Consider the following 12,993-nt stretch of genomic DNA (forward strand, 5'->3'; position numbering starts at 1 on the left):
ATAATAACTTGGGGTGTAACGACCATGACAAAGGTTTACTGCTTAAGATGCGCAAGCCAGACTTGAGGCGAGTTGCCATTTTCTAAAGCTGCAAGAGCTTGTATGATCATAGCCTTTTCTTGTGCATGGCGAGTTTTAAGGCGACAGAGAAGCCACAAACAAAGTACAACACTGAAGCAACACATAGCACCAAAAATGCCCACTCCCACCCATTCCTTAAAAAAGGAAAAGGCAGAGGATAGCCAACTGGTGAATTGACCCAAAGTCACTGGTTCGACACGGGTGCTATTCAAAACAGCAATCCGAGTTAGTTGAGACTGGATCAAGTTTTCTGCTTCCATGGACCAGGTTCCGGATAGATACTCTCCGATGATGCGGGAGGCATTTCTGGAATCATAAAATCTGACAGAGGTTATACATAAATGTGCACGTTGATCAATACAACCCAAATGTACTAGGTCAGACAATTCCTCAACTTGAGCTTGAAGCAGATCTATCCTTTGATTAGCAGCTAGAATCCCAGATAAAATGTGTTGATTAATTCTACTTTGAGATTCAAGTATGGTGGATGTTTGTTGAATAACCTGATTAATAGTGGCAGCAGTTTGTACCTGGCTGGCCATGGCTACTCCAGCTGTAACTGCTGCAGCAGCAGACACCACCACAGCTGTCACTATAGCTGCCGTAATTCCAAAATCTCTACGGGCTCTAATCAGTTCAACAATAGGAAATGACTCTGGATCTGCAGTAACCGGGATCGGGACAAAAGTTGGAATTTTCATAACCACTGCCGTAGTCCAGGAGCCATTCCAACACTCAGACAAATAGCAGGTAATATTAGAACAATTAAGCATCCCCTATGATGTAACATTAGCCAAAAGAAACAGGAACGGAGATTGGAGACAGACTGCTGCGGAGGGTAATGTAGCATTAAACAATTGTGAATTGTGTGAAGTAATTTTAAGTCTCCTATCTCGCTCCGAGTCTTGGGTACTGCCAGAAACATTAAACAGCCAACTTTGGACTCCTAATATTTCCCTGGGGAAACACAAGCGCGGACTAGACTAGCCCAATCTGAGGGAGTCATGCAAAATCTAGTAAGTCCCTCCACCTGAGTGAGAGTGAAAGCGGAATCTATGCCATAAGTGCGGACAGATTCTGCCAAGCTTTCAATTATCTTAAAGTCTAAAGGCTCATGATATCTTCCCCTGTTATTGTCCTGAAATACAGGGTATGCAAGTCCCATATCTGTATTAACTGTCCTCCAAACTTGTGCATGAAAAGATCTCCCGGAACCTTGGCTCCCCCCCACATACGGAGGTGGGGCAATCGGCACCATATCTTCTTCTAGATATTCTACCTCCTCCTCCTCAGAGTTTTGTTTACCAATGTTAACTCCCTTCCCCTTCTTACAGTAGGCCTGCGTGCCCTGTGTCTCCTTTTTCTTCTTTTTCATTTTTATCTTACGTAGTTGTTGTAACAATATATCAAGGTCCTCAGAACTCTCTGAGTCGCTTGTGTTCTCAGGCGTTTTTAATTCAGTCAAGTCTGGGTAGAGCCTTCTCCTATTTTTATCTTCAGGCTCTTTTGCCTTCTCACTACTGTTACTTTTAATACTCTCTGCCACTTCACTACATGATCCTTCAGATTTTTCCTCATGCAATTGCTCAAGAATAGCTTGACCCTCACTCACAGCTTCCTGGCATTTACCATCTGTAAGGCAACCACGGACCATTTTCCAAAGGGGTATCACCCCACCCTCTAATATGCCCTGCTCAGAAGCAAAGTCAAGATCTTTGCCTAATTTATCCCAACTAGGCACAGTAAGGCTGCCCGAAAATGCAAACCACGGTGCAGAGATATCTATCTTCTGTAAAAATCTCTGTAAAGTACTATGTTTCACTTCCAGGCCCTTGGAACGTAACAGGCCATCTAGGGCCAGGAGAAGCGGACTTGAAGATGCGGCACCCATGACACAACAACAAAGGAAGCACAAAAAAAAGAAAGCGAAAGTAGAAGCGAAAGTACACAGTGCAGCTGCAATAAAATGTAAGGCTCTCTCTTTCATTACAGAGGAGCTGTCCCGCTTTGGTCGCGGATCCCACTTACTAGGGACTAACCCCGCTTTGATCGCGGATCCCACTTATTGGGACTAACCCCGCTTTGGTCGCGGATCCCACTTACCTGGGACTAACCGGTGCACCACCCCTGACTGCTGAAAGTTCTGGTTCCCGGGTCTCGGCACCACTTGTCGCGACCCCCTTGCCCGCAAGGAAGACGCAACTCGAGAATCTTCTCTCAACAGTTTTATTCAGGTCCCTGAATATTTCTTCTTCTTCTCTCGGGTGCCCCTCCCAGCCTTAATAAAGCATCCCAAGCCCCAATGCAAAGCTGCCGCGTGGAACTTTCTCACAGGGTGGTGAAAAATCATGTGCCAACTTTCCCAGATAAGAAATTGTTTGTCACAGACCACAGCGGAGCCAGCGCCATCTTGTAATGGCGACCATAATCTGCAGAAACTGCAGAAGCGGCTCACCACACTGTCTCAAAATAAAAAATAAAAGGGGGGAGTGACTGGGGATGTAGCTTAGTGTTTAAGCACCCATTGGGTCAATCATTAGTGAAAAAAAACTAATACTACATATTGAAATACATGGAAATACATGAAATTAAAGTTGGAATTTCATAATTAGAATATATTGTTATATGCTCATTTCCTTCCAACAGGTTTTCATCATTCTTGGGTTTTCATATCCCTTCTTTATGCAAGTAAGTGCTCGCTCAAATTTTCTTTGTCTTCTAAAAAAGACATTTTTGTCTTCTAAGAAAGACTTTTGGATTTTTCGGGGGCGAGGTAGGGGATGTTGAGCAAAGGATACAAAATTCCAATTAGATTTGAGGAATGAGTTCAAGAGATAAAATGTACAGGATGGTAACTATAGCTAATGATGGTATCATGTATTCTTGAAAAACACTGAGTAGAAATTAGACTTTGCATAAGAGAGTTTGAATAACTTTTCCAAGGACACAAACATGATTTATATGTGCACCCAAATTCTACTGCAGAAATCTGACTAAAAAAGCCAATTTTAAATCTCAGTTCTATGCTATGCTATGGTAGAAATTATATTAAAGGATACTAATAATAATGATGATAACAATAACAACAACAATAATAATTATCATTTGTTGGTTCTCTTAAACTTAATAGTGGCAGTTTTAAACCTTACAAACAATAAAGCAATAACTATATTTTTAAAAAGGAAAAAAAATAAAATATTGACAGTTAACTGTCACATCACTATGAAGTGTCTGGTCATAGGAAAAAAATGTTCCTTATATTAAATATCTAATTAATCTTTATTTTAGAGGTTTTACAATGAACAGTTTGGAGACAATCAAGAAAAATTGGTGACATCTCTTTATTATGGAATGATAATATCAAATAAAAATTAGTTTATATCAATAAATTTAAATCTGAGAATTTAAACAAGTGAATCAATGATCCAAAAAAAAAGAAAAAATTGTGCTACATTTAAAGAACTGTGGATGACTATATACATTTAAAAGTGAAATGGACTACTATGTGGCTGAGGGAAATAGTCATTTTCAGGATCCAATAGAAGTGAAGGATGTTCATCCAAGATGATGCTGTAAGAGGTACCCGGTGGCTATTTTTTGGTCATGTTTTGCCTCCTTCCCCAGCACATACATCACCTGCATGGAAACAGAAAAACCACACAATACTAACACAATCTTCCTCCTGGGCATTCCAGAGGATCCAGACCTGCAGCCCCTCCTCTTTGGACTGTTCCTGTCCATTTACCTGGTCACAGTGCTTGGGAGCCTGCTCATCATCCTGGTGGTCAGCTCTGTCTCCCACCTCCACACCCCCATGGACTTCTCCCTCTTAAACCTGTCCTTGGCTGACATCGGTTTGACATCTACCATAATCCCACAGATGCTGATGTACATTCACACACAGAGCAAAGGGATTTCCTACTTAGAATGCTTCACTCAAGTATATTTTTTACGATATTTGTTGGAATGGATAATATGCTACTGACCATCATTGCCTATGACCGCTTTGTGGCCATGTCACCCACTGAAATACACAGTCATCATGAACCCTCAGCTCTGTGTCCTCCTGATTCTGATGTCTTGGACCATCATGTTCTGGGTCTCTCTGATTCATATTCTGCTGTTGAAGCAACTGACCTTCTCCATGGGCACTGGAATCCCATATTTCTTCTGTGAAGTGGCTCAGATTTTCATGGTGGCCAGCTCTGATGCCCTCATCAGTATCATCACTATGTATGTTTCAACTGCCCTGATGGTTGTATTTCCTGTTGCTGGGATCCTCTATTACTACTCTCAGATTGTCTCCTCCTTATTGAGGATGTCCTCCTCTGTGAGAAAGTTTCAAGAATTTTGACCTGTGGGTTCTACCTGTGTGTGGTCACCTTGATCTATGGAACAGGCCTTGGGATTTATCTCAGTTCTGCTGTGACCCATTCTTCCCAGAGAACCATGATTGCCTCAGAGATGTACACTGGGGTCACACCCATGTTGAAAACCTTCATCTACAGCCTGAGGAACAAGGATGTGAACAGGGCCCTGGGGAGACTCCTCAGCAGAGCAGCCTCTTGTCCTTGATGGATCACTGACCTCAGAACTCAGGAGATGTTTTATTCCCTGAGGAAAATGCACTAGACTTCAATTTATGCCTCTTTTCTTCCTCTAAATGACATGCTTAATTTCTTATACTCCCCAAACGATTACAAGCTCATGGAAAAAAGTACTCAATTCTATTACTGAGGAAAATGTAAATCAAAGCCACAGTGAGATGCACCTTCACAGCCAATTAAAAAAAAAAAGACAGACAATAAAATGTGTTGGCAAGGACACAGAATTAGAACTTTCAGACCAAACCAGTGGGAATATAAAATGTTGTAATCATTTTGGGAACAGAATTTTCAGTTCCTCAAAGGGTTCATCACATAGTTATCATGTGAGTCAGTAATTTAAATCCTTGGTATATACCGAGGAAAACTGAAAACATTCACACATAAATATCCACACAAATGTTTATTGTACCATTTTTCATAACTTCCCAAATCTAGGAAAACCAAAATATCCATCAACTGATGAGTGGATAACTTAATGTGATATATCCACATATCCATGAATGTGGTTCAGCCATGAAAACGAATGTCATGTTTATATATGCCAATGAGTCTTGAAAACATTATGATAAATGATAGAAGGCAGACAAATAAAGACCACGTATTACATGATTCCATTTTTTGAGATTATGAAAATATTCTGGAATTGGGTAGTGGTGATGGCTGCACAACCATGTTAATATGTTCAAAAGTACTTCATTTTATACTTTACAGAGTGAATTTGGGTTGTGTGAATTCTAGTTCAAAAATAATTCAAAAATTAAAGTAACATGGTTGTCAAAAGAAAAGTTCATTTAATAGAATCATAGTCACTGCTCTTCTGCTTCTGAATTCATAGTCAATGAAATAAATCTGTTCCTACCTAAAGAAAAAAAAATGAAAGTCTGTTTTTATATTTGTAAATTTGCCAGGTGTGATGGCACATGCCTATAATCCCAGCAACTCAGGAGGCTGAGGCAGGAGGATCATGAGTTCAAAGCCAGCCTCATCAAAAGTGAGGTGCTAAGCAACTCAATGAGACCATCTCAAAATAAAATACAAAATAGGGCTGAGGATGTGCCTCAGTGGTCGAATGCCCCTGAGTTCTATCCCCGGTACCCCCCAAAAGTATAAACTTGTAAATTTATTTAATGAATCAGGTAAATGAGGGATTGTATTACAATGATACTATTCTCATTTTTGCAATTCAGATTTATGTCTCTAAGCAGAACTTCCTGTTTTTATTTTCTTATTCCTTTCTTGTGATTTGGGATTTTTTTTTATAATTTTTATTGTTGGTTGTTCAAAACATTACATAGTTCTTAATATATCATATTTCACATTTTGATTCAAGTGGATTATGAACTCCCATTTTTACCCCGTATACAGATTGCAGAATCACATCGGTTACACATCCACTGATTTACATATTGCCATACTAGTGTCTGTTGTGTTCTGCTGCCTTTCCTATCCTCTACTATCCCCCCTCCCCTCCCCTCCCCTCCCCTCTTCTCTCGTGATTTGGGATTTTGTGCATTGATAATTTAAGTTTGTTTTTTTTTAATATAGATAAGAATTCAACTCCGGTGTTTTGTCAAAGTGATATATGTTGGTATAGTGTAAAATACTGATCTTCACACAGTTGTTGGTAACTTTCAACTCCTTCAAATATTCCAAAGTTTCCAACAAGCATAGAGTCAAGGGGTTGCTAAGACTGCAGTCATCTCATGGCTATAAATCCCACACTTTTTCTATTATCTTCATTCCCTTTCCCAATCAAACCAACTTTTGTGGTCATGGGGAGGATTTAGGTCCTTCCTGATGGCAAGAGGGCTCCCTCAGTTCCTCACCATGAGGGGCCCTGGGGACAGCTCACAAAACAGCAGGTGGCTTCTTTTGATGTAAGAAAATAGGTGACAAAGCAGCAAAGGGCCAGGCCTACCCAACTATCAAGACATTGGTCTCAAAGCTGCAGGATGTCCCCACAACCTCCCAATAAGCTGATGTTGTGTTGTTCCTAAGTACAGCAAGTGCACCAGGGGCTTCTGATTTCAGCTCAAAAAGAAAATATTTCTCTCACTCCAGAATATATTGCAAAGCTTTGTATAAGTCTGTGTTGTCACCTAATGAAGTCATTAACTAAATGTACTTTTGTCCAGTTGATTTTGAAGTTGATAACACCAGTTGTTCAGAAATTATGATCCTTGGAAAATACCCACACCCTACCCATGAGAGACTTGTGGCTCAGAGAGACAAATCTAGACATTGATTCATAATTAATTGGTATAATAAACTTGAATATGAGTGTGGATAAATGTTAGAAGTAAATTTGGCAAGACCATGTAACCAAACAGCAAGCATATAGAGCTGAACTGGATAGAGAGATGCTTGGTATTGTGAACTTTTAATACATTTGGGTGGCAGCAATTTTTTAATATTAAACTGCAGTCATTTCATATTGAATACATGGGATCAGACATTAGGATCCCTACCATAGTGTCGTGTAAAGGACATGCTGAATAAAACCTAAAAGAGCTATGTTTGTGCAGTTAATTAATCCTTTCCTCTCTGCTTTTTCTAATTTTTGAACACATAATGAATGTTCTTAATGAAAACAAAAAGACCCTGCCGTGGTCTGGCTGGGCACAAAAATAATGAGCCACTCAAACAGGAACAAATTTTATTTTTGAAACTCCCACCAATGCCCTGTATGCTCCCGGGAAATATGCTGACCCACACATGCAGTGTTCTCCTGGACCCACACCAACAGGAAATCCCTCCTCCGGAATTCCCTCCTACTGCACTTCCCCAACCAATGGGAACTCTCCCGGAGTCCTGTAGCAGGCCAAGGTGGACAGCAGGGATCTAATATCCATTTGAATGCAGATATTAACATAATCATATCATCTCAATGGCTTGCTGGCATCACCTTTCAACCAAAAATGCCATGCCTCATTACTACTTGGATATGGCTCTTATCAAGACCCTAATGTTTGACCTTTTCTAGATGTTCATGATAAATTTCTACCCTCACTTTTTTACCTTTTATTATTTGTAGAACTATTCAAATCCCACCCTCAATCTATGATTCTTTATCTTGAAAATACTATTTAAGAAATCTAGGTCTTTTATAGAGTCCTGATAAAACATAAACTTTACATTTAATTTATAAGAAATGTTTAAATATCTCCTGAGTTATTCCCTCCAGTGAAGGAAGAGGCTACTGGATGTGTGAATGTCAAATTGTCTTTGCTTTGCCTTATGGGGCAGTGAATAATTTCTCCAATGCACATGAAATTTAGAACCTCTGTAAAAGGCAAGTAGTACTCTTTTCTATCCAAAGCTATGAAGTCTAGCAGAGCAATGGCAGAGATAAGGTGCATCTCTATGTTGCAAATTGTTAAATATCCCATTCACCATCTGCATCATTCAAGTTTCTCAAGATAAAAAGAATCAATGGAATAATCATTTGAGTAACTGGATAGATGGAGAGATTAATAGAAAGGTGATAGAAGGTAGATATACAAACTGTATATGAGATAACCTTTGCCCTGACTGTGGTAGATTTTGAGTGTATAAGTAAATTATGTTTATTATCTGTCTTGATCTGGTCAAGAGATCATTGTATAAACATGTGATGGTCTCTCAACCCTTAGGATGAAGTGCTACTGAAATTCAAATAAATTTAAATGCATTAACAATAGAGTAGAGTATCATTATCAATTTAATAGATTCCTACAAGGTGTGTATTATCTGTTTCATCCTGGAGTTGCTTCCGCTAAGTACCATTAATATGAAGAATCTGAGGCCAGGAGAGCACAAACATGTGTCCCAGTCCACTCAGCTAGTACTTTTCAATTGTGCTAAACACAGTGGTAAACACCTGTCACCCCAGCAACTCAAGAAACTGAGGCAGGGTGATCACAAGTTCAAGGTCAGCCTCAGGAACTTAGCAAGATCCTGCTTCAAATAAAACAAAAAGAGAATTTAAAAGGGCTAAGGGTGTAGCTCAGTAGTAAAGAGCCCCTAGATTCATTCCCAGTACCACAAAAATAAGTATTTCTCGGGTGAATTTTCTACCTCCCCCCATTGATAAGATTATTATGTCAGATAAGAGTTCCTTTATGTTGTGAATCACAAGAAGGGGAGACACAGCAATGAATGAATGTCCAAGGAATGATTTAGGGTTTTTCTGTATTCAGGAGGAAGTTCAAGTGTATTCTATCCATTCAATATTTCCTTTACCAAAGAAATCCATCTCTTTTTTTTAAATTTCCATGTTCATTGTGGTAAAATACAATAATTTTTTTAAATGTGCCATTTGAATTGGACAATATCATATTAAGCGAAATAAACCACTTTAACAATTTCTAAGCATGCAGATTGGCAGCATTAGTTACACTGGCATTTTTGTACAACCACCACTATCTCCATATCCAGAAGATTTTCACCTCCCCCATATAAAACTTTTCACTCATTTGAAAAACTGTCATCCTCCACCTCAACAACCATCCACCATGATTGTACCTTGAAACATCATAAGGACTCAGAGCCATTAAACTTCAAGTGTTAACAAGAGGGCACCATTTATAAGCTACATGTTCAGTTTTGCTACTTTTTCCAATTCACATTTCAGAGGATGCCACAGGTACTGAGCTTAGACCATCCTTCTCTGAGTCTCTTCTAGGCACTAGCAATGTCCCTGTTTCTAAGGCTGTGGATGAAGAGAGTTAGCATAGGGGTGGTCACAGTGTCTACCAATGAGAACCCCTCACTGGGAGAATGGAACTCAGCTGATCCAAGGCACTGTCCAAGGTCTGTTCCATAAAATAAGCAAACAACTGCCAGTTGAGAGCAAAAGGTGCAGAACACTTTATAATTCCCATCTGATGAATTTTCAAATGGTGGTAATGGTTTTATAGTAAGAGGAAAGGACTCCCAGTGCCGCAGTCTGGCTGGGCACAAATGAAATTGTCATACCTACTTGGCTAATGGCTCCCAGCATCCCAGGATAAGGTAAAAGCAAACATGGCACCAATGAGTCCCAGCACTATGCTACTGTTAGTAGTCTGAGAACAGGCACGAAGAACACACTGAGGGGGTGAAGGAAGAAATCACCAATTTCCACCTCTAGGAAGCAGAAAAGTTGCAAGGCCAGCAAATGGTACAGCTGAGTCCTAGAGTCTAACAAAGATGATGCCCAACTAAGAGACCACAGAGTCAGGGTCCATGATACTGGTTAGTATAGGGAATGGCCTGTGGCCCCAGAGTGACCCCTTTCCACTCTTATGAGCAGGTTCCCACATCATGACCAGGAACAGTCCTAAGAGGACACGCTGCAGTTACCAGATCATCTGAGAGTTCTGTGAGGTGGAATTCTACATGCATGTTAGTTTTCTGCTTCTGTGTTTATAGGATACCTTTGAGTAAAAAAGAAGGTAGGATAAAGGAAACAGCAAACAAGCACTCAGGACTTTATATGTGTTTACTCCAAGCATTCCCAGTTGAGTATCCAGACCTGAGGCCCACACACCTTCACATCTCACAGTTGTGACAAACTCCATCGTCTTGGAGATCTTCCATCATTGTTTTCTATATTATTCAACTCTTTCTGTACATTTTTTTAGGAACTAAGTATTGAATCCAGGATCTTCTACATACTAGGCAAGCACTCTAACACCGAAGTACATCCACAGCCCTTTTAATATTAAGAACATCCACAGTGTCTCAATAAGTTTCAGAGTCTAGGCTTGAATTTGTGATCCTCCTGCTTCAAACTCCTTACTCATTAGGATGCCTGACATGTGCCATTCTGCCCAACCTACTTTAGGGAATCTAAACAAAAGAGCATTGGAAGACCAAGAACACTAGATATAACAGGCTCATGATCACAGTAATGTGCAGCCTATGCCAGGGGTGTGGGAGATGGAATCACAACATAAGAAATAGCTTTCTACGTTTTAGAAATAGAATTCATTTTAATTAAAGAAAAGCAATAAGCAATTTAGTGTGCTGTATTAATTTCTAAGATAATGGTCTGGATTCTTTCAATGAAGGATATATATTAACATTGCATAAGAGTCAGCACTGCATAATCTGAAGATGACATGGCAGATGAACATTCATTATCAGAACACATTGTTCGGTGCCACTGTTCTTCCAGGAGTTCCAAAACTCTGAGGTTATTCATCTCCCTGTAAGGATAGAAGTAGTCAGCCAAATGCTGTTTATCTTTTAACAATCATTAAATCATACACATCCACAAGAATGGGGTCCTAATTAGAACAAAATACAATCCCTACTTGTATAGTTATATCAAAGTGGATTCTACTGTCATGTGTAACTAAAAAGAACCAATATAAATAAATGAATAACTAAATAAAATCATTCAAAATTCTGTTTCCTTCCTTGTCTTAGTGAGACTTCAAATGTTGGGAAATGTGGTTTAGTTTATAGCACATAATGAACTGCATCACCAACAAGATATGTGGTATTAGTGTAAACTGGGCCTGTCCATGATTAAATAATAATGAAGTGCTTAAAACCAATTTTTGAGTCCTTTTTTTAAAAATCCAGTTTCTGTGATACAAACCCTACAAATACCTGGTGAGGAAAAGAGCTCTTTGCATTTTTTGCTGTGGTAATCTACAGTGCTCTGACAGAGGGCTCCAGTGTTTCTATGTTCATAAACCCTCTCATTTTCTCATTTGAGAAATTTAGCACCATGTATGCCCTCAGAGACAAGGTTTAATCCCAACGTTTTTATGCTATTGCATAGATTTTCACATCAATTTCTAAACTGAAGAATGGATTGTAATTCTCTGACTTCAGTTATGTGGAGGAAACTCAGGTAGTTACTCTGTCAGATTTCACAATGCTACAGTTAGGATAAAATATGAAAGACAACAGTACAGAAACTACTGCAAATACAGGAAAATGGTGATTATAATTATCTAACTTACATGGTTGTTGTAAGAATTTTTTAACTTTTAAATTTCTTCTTTTAAAATTAAAATGTGGATGCTATCTATTCTGATATATTTATATATTTATATATGTAAATTTAAAAATATTTAGATTCCCTGGCATCAAACCAAAACCAATTTAATCAGACTATCTGCCTATGAAATTCTTGGTGGTGGCTTATGTTTTGTTTTTTTATTTTATTTATATATATATATATATATATATATATATATATATATATATATATATATATATATATATATATATATATATATATATCAGGGTTTGAACCCATGGTGTTAAACCACTGAACCACATCACTAGCAATTTTTCATTTTTTTTATTTTGAGACATGGTCCTGCTAAGTTACTGAGGACCTTGCTAAGCTGCTCAGGCTGGCTTTGAACTTGAGATTCTCCTACTTTGGACTAAGGAGACACTGGGATTACAGGCGTGAACCTCCACACCAATCTGGGTGGTCTTTTCTTATACCAAGGTTGGTAATCTTGGCATTAGAATATATCCTGCCATTCAGAAATCATAAAATAACATTGCCTATTACTCACATGAATAAAACCAGCAATTTGAAAATTTAAAATTTAGTAACATCATTTACTAATATTTCCTTAATAACTACAACTGAATCTAGATTGAAATATTCACATTGAACTTTGAATTTTTGATAACTCTGCATAATTCCATTCTGCAGAGCTCTCACCGAAACCAACTAGTGGCATAAATTTGTCGGGTAGATTTTGCTCTCTACATTGGCATAACAGTATTGATTTATACATGCATAAACAGTTTTCTCAAGAAATTACAAAAAAGAACCTAAACCTCATCTGAGTTGTCAAGAACACACAAATTACTACTTTGAAATATAGTACTTGATAGTAACAAGTGTTTTTCAGCATATCTGTGAAAGACAAACATTTTTTTCTAATGCTTTAAATAGATGGATAGAAGTACCCATAGAGATGTCATTAAACTTGTAAGTTCATTATTATGGTAATATATTCAAAATTCTTATGCCTCTCTCCATTTTGCACAACTGAGAATTATATGGGTGTAGGTCTGTTGATTGACTTCCACAATTCAAGAATTTTCACTATTGCTATTATACTCCTATATTTATTGTTGCAAAAACAATAAATTGAGGTTTTAAAAAGTTACAATTTCAACCATTCTGAAGTATGTAGATCAGCAGTCTTAATCACATGGATGTGGCTATGACACAATCACTTTCATTTAACTTTAAAATTTTCCATTTTTCTAAACTCACACTTTGTTCCAAATGTGAGGATTTTCCAAACATACATTCCCAACACCAGCCAGAGTCATTCCACTAAAAATGTGAGCAACT

The sequence above is a fragment of the Marmota monax genome, unplaced genomic scaffold (genome assembly GCF_021218885.2).
Source record: "Marmota monax isolate L192 unplaced genomic scaffold, Marmota_monax_Labrador192_F-V1.1 WCK01_AAM20220418_F8-fsc00804, whole genome shotgun sequence".
Classification (NCBI taxonomy): domain Eukaryota; kingdom Metazoa; phylum Chordata; class Mammalia; order Rodentia; family Sciuridae; genus Marmota; species Marmota monax.